This window comes from Eumetopias jubatus, unplaced genomic scaffold (assembly GCF_037043125.1).
Source record: "Eumetopias jubatus isolate StellerSeaLion01/CBP00866 unplaced genomic scaffold, mEumJub1_p1.0 scaffold_8, whole genome shotgun sequence".
Lineage (NCBI taxonomy): Eukaryota > Metazoa > Chordata > Mammalia > Carnivora > Otariidae > Eumetopias > Eumetopias jubatus.
In genome coordinates, this window is record NW_028274814.1 from 125,540,367 (window position 1) to 125,545,428 (window position 5,062).

Consider the following 5,062-nt stretch of genomic DNA (forward strand, 5'->3'; position numbering starts at 1 on the left):
TTTTCTGCCACTCCAGGTTTGAGGAGGCACCAAACTCACACCAGGGGGATCCGGTAGAGGAAACACCAGTCTGCACATGGTGTGATTATAGACTCTGAGGTGCGGGTTTGTTGTCCGTACACAAACAGGGAGCTTAAGAAAATCATCTTCATCACCCTTGTGGAATTCTAGTTCACAGGAATGATCTGGAATCATTTTTATATTTCATATTTCCTTGACGGTTTAATGGGTCTCTCGGGAAAAATTAAAAGGAGATATTTGGAACTAAGGGCTGGACTTGGAAACATTTGCTTTCTTCTAGAAATACTTTCTGACTCTTTCTCTTTTTTTATAAATAATCCCCCTTGATCCAAAATAGACTATTTGCCCTTGGGAAAAAATTGTCAAAACAGTCTGATTCGCTGAAGCAAACATTTTATTTAGAAAAAAAATCGTCTAGAAAATTGTTCCAACCAATTTCCATCCTCTCTAAAATGATAATAAATTTTCAGTGAAACCTCTCTTTTACCACTTGGTCACCTGCTTTCTTTGCATTATTACATAGCTGTTTCAGGCTTGTACATCTTTTATTCCCCAGCTCCAGGGGAGAAGGTGGATTTTATTCTCTTTGAATATCCTTCAGTGCTTAGTATATCAGCCTGCAGATAGTATATATGCAACAAGCATTTGCCAAGTGAATGAATAAATAAATGAATTAATGACTGCTAGGAGAGTGACAGTCTTGAGGTTATCTGTCAACTTTTTCAATTTACTGTGAATTAAATTATAATTTGTTTTATAATAAAGTAGTTTTTAAGTAGGCATCTTGGATTTAGCCATCTTTACATCTTGAAACTATTAATGACAGGAAGAGGCAGGACAAGCTTCTTGGACTAGGGGAGGCATGGTCTCCCAAGTTAAAAATGTGAAGTTGTGAAGAGTCTTTGGGAAAAAGGGTGGAAAAAAAGAAAAAGAAGCTTTTTAGGGAAACGGGTGACTAACAGCCATGGCACTTCAATGAGGGTGAGGGACTGCATTGGCCTGCTAACACGTGCCTTTTAGTGCTTTCTACAAGCAACAGGAAACTCCATTGGGTAGCTTAAGCCCAGAAGTTGATTTGTCTCGTGTGCAGGGGGAGCGAGTGCAGGACTGGGGCAGTGGCTCCGAAACACCATCAGGGGCCCAGCATTTCCCATCATCCTGTTTTCCTTCCACATAAGCCTTTATCTTCATACCTCTCATCTTGGGGTTGCAATATGATTGCTGCATCTCGAGGCCCCACATCCAAATTCGAAGCCATAAAAGGGAAGGGTAGGGCATGGGCAATGAAGAAGAAAGAGGCAAAGGCATTTGCCTTTTTATTGAGGAAGGGACGGTGTCCCTGGGGACTTTTGCCTGTATCTCATTGGACAGAACCGTGTCATATGACCATCCCAGCTGCAAAGTAAACTGGGAACTCAAATATTCTCAGCTGCCCTGAATAAAATTGGGCTTCCTCTAGTGAGGACCAGGGTGGGGGTCAATGTCTGTGAAACAACTTCCATCTGTCAAAGCGTGATTAGATGGTTAGAGTAACCTGGTTGGAGAAGTTGATAACTGGAACGTACCCAACTGACCAGCTGAGGCCTGAGGAGAGGTGTTAGTTCAGGGAGACATCCATGGCTGGGAGGCCCACTGAGAATTACTGATCAGCCCTCTGGGGCAAGGCTGTGGTCTAGCCTGGCCTGGCCCTGAAAATAACACTTGGAGATACCCAAAGCAAAGGACCTTGATTCTTTGCTTCCCGGGAAAGCCTATAAAGAATGTTCCTGCACTGGGCGCCTGAGTAGCTCAGTCGTTAAGCGTCTGCCTTAGGCTCAGGTCATGATCCCGGGGTCCTGGGTTCGAGCCCCGCCTCAGGCTCCCTGCTCAGCGGGAGGCCTGCTTCTCCCTCTCCCACTCCCCCTGCTTGTGTTCCCTCTCTATGTCTCTCTCTGTCAAATAAATGAATAAAATCTTTAAAAAAATGTTCTTGCATTAAATGACAGAAGCAACTGGATAGCTAGGAAGTAACATGGAGAGTTTCCATAAAGGCCTGATCCCTGTGTTAATTTATAGTATCACAAAAATTCAGAGAAGAGACCTCAGAGATCATTGTAATGTAATCCTTTGTTCAACAGGGAGAAAATGAAAGCAGATTAAGGTGGTGTGACTTCCTCAAAATAACCCAGACAGCACCAGACCTCAGCCTATAGAATCTAAGTACTTTGTTCAAAATTATCTTCTCTGTACTGGGTCTCCTATGGGGAGCAGCAAAATCACTTGGGGCACTGGCTAAAATTGAGATTCCTGGGCCCAGTACCTAACTTTCTGAGTCCATATTTCCAGATTCGACCCTGGCAATCTGCATGCTGACCTGGCCTTGCATGTTGCTCTGATGGAGGACCCAAGCTGAGAATCACGTGTGTCTTCCTGAATTCCAACCTGCAGGACTTTCTGTCCTGAGATTTGGTCTACATGCCTGTTGAGTTGCTTTCATCTATAAATGGCTAATGGCAGGGTGTTGGGCCAAGACAATGTCATGGAGGAGGATGAGAAAGAGGAAAAATGTGTGAGAGCTAGTATCCCAAAGTGATAATCTAAGCAGTAGGAGATTCTTGCTTTTGGGCTAGTGGCAGTGGAATATTAGTACCGAGGAATGCTGAAGAATGTTACATTTGGGGCTGATGCAGCTTATTTCATTACGACCTGAATCAGAATGGTTTTTAGCCCCCTGACCGGTGCCTTCATGGGTCGCATGCACGCACCCGGGGAGGGCCTGCCGCCGTGGGCTCTACCTTACCACCATCTGATGACATGAAGAAGCAGATCTACAAACTGGCCAAGAAGGGCCTGACTCCCTCACAAACTGGTGTGATTCTGAGAGACTCACATGGTGTGGCACAAGTGTGTTCTGTGACAGGCAATCAAATCTTGAGGATTCTTAAGTCCAAAAGACTTGCTCCCTCTCTTCCTGAGGATCTCTACCATTGGATTAAGAAAGTTGTTGCTGTTTGAAAGCATCTCGAGAGGAACAGGGAGGATGCTAAATCTGACTGATGCTGATCGAGAGCTGTATTAGCCGTTGACTTGATATTATAAGACCAAAGTAGTCCTCCCCTCCAACTGGAAATACAAGTCATCCACAGCCTCTGCCCTGGTTGCATAAATTTGTCTATGTCCTCAAGCAATAAAGTCATTAAGTCTAACTAGAAAAAAAAAAGACCTATATTGAAGTGATTACAATTCTTAACCATAACACTCAATATGTTGGCCACTGACAATCAAACTTTCCCAGGAGGGAACCAAAGCAGTAAAAAGTTTAGCTTGACTTACAGATCTTTTCCCTGAAAGAAGTGAGATGAAGTATTCTGTGCACGGGCCATATAAGACGGTGAGTAAGAATTTAGTTTCTCAGTCTGTCTTCCCTGTAAAAGCAGTCATAAGACTTTTTTCTTGTGGAGCTATAATGTTTCCACTCCAATTTCAATGTGAGTTGTTTATTCCCTCATCATTTATTCTCCATTATTACTTTCTGGGTAGCTAAATGCTAGCAGGTGTCAACATTGCTTGGAGGTCTGGTATTTACGGGATAATTGGAAGAACTTGCATCTTGAGGGAACGCCCAGTTCCTTTAATGAGAAATTAAACTAATGGACTTTTATCTCATTTGCCTGGTGCAATGGTCCCTGAAACTGTTGATGATCAGAATGCTCTGGAAAGCTTTTAATATATTTTCACTGTTGATTAATTAATTTCAAATTTAATAGTTGTTCATGCTATTGGTTAGTGTGATAATAATTGGAAAAAGTGTGCTGAAGGGTAAAAGTGGAAAGTAAATCCCCTCTTCCACTTTGCACTTCCTAGAATAACCCCACCGTTCGCATATTTTGTGTATTGTCTTCCAAATCCCTTTGTACATAGTACAATCATATGAATGTTTATATCTATTTTTCTCAAATGTGATCATTTTTGTACCTACTGCTCCATCCCTTGCTTTTCCTGGCTGCAGTGTCTTGGACACCTTTGTATGTAGCAAGTGCAACTATACTTCGGTCCTTCAAAAGGACCTGTTTTCCATTAAAATGACTGATTCATTGGATCAGGTGAAGCCCAGAGATTTGTGCTTTTTAAAGAAGCTCCTCCATTATTTCTGATGTAAGCTAGTCCCTGAACTCGCATTTAGAAACCACTGTCTTAGCTCATGTGGCAAAACATGGTTTTGTGGCAAACATTTCCATGTTTGGCTGAAACTTTTCTTCATTAGGATTAGAAACTGTGTTTTCCTTCCCACTGCCTGATAAGAATAAGAAATAAACAATTGCCCACAAAGATTTTTTTTTAAGATGATAAAATTCTCCTATATGCACAAGGCAGGAAAGTTTCCTTGGCAACTGGTGGCAAGTATGGTAGATAAGAGGTGAAATTTATCATATGAATAAGGCAACATTTCTACTGGGAGAGTGTCAGAAAGAAGTCACCTAAACATGGTACTTACAGGTCTGCATGCAGAGCCCAGAATAAACACCTGATGTATATAGATAAAGAGATGAATAATGGCAACATTGTTAAAATTAAATATCCCTCCCCCTCCTTTAAAGCTATAAGTATTTATCTTCTGTCAAAATCATCTTTACCTTGACTTATTTCACTCAGCCTAACACCCCCCAGTTCCATCCACGTCGTTGCAAATGGCAAGATCTCATTCCTTTTGACGGCTGCATAATATTCCATTGTATATATATACCACATCTTCTTTATCCATTCATCTGTTGATGGACATCTTGGCTCTTTCCACAGTAATGTATGGTGATTAACATAACAGTAAAAAATAAAAAATAATCATCTTTACCTTGAACTTGTGTCCTGGTGAATTGTCTTAACCATTGTGTTTTTCATTTTCATTTTCTTCATTTTTGAAAAATGCTATCCAAAACCATGGGGGGAGATTTTGAGTAGTCTTCTAGGAAACAATGACAAGTCAATAAACCTGCCAAGGAGCTTCTCTAGGGCTTCTCAGCATTCGCAGCTTATCATCCCCCAACAGTAAACTGTGTTTTTCTGT

General features: G+C 41.6%; 1 pseudogene; it reads left to right on the forward strand.

Annotated features, from left to right (window-relative positions):
* Positions 1 to 2,746: 2,746 nt before the first annotated feature.
* Positions 2,747 to 3,166, forward strand: LOC114222994 (small ribosomal subunit protein uS15 pseudogene; annotated as a pseudogene).
* The last annotated feature ends 1,896 nt before the right edge of the window (positions 3,167 to 5,062 follow it).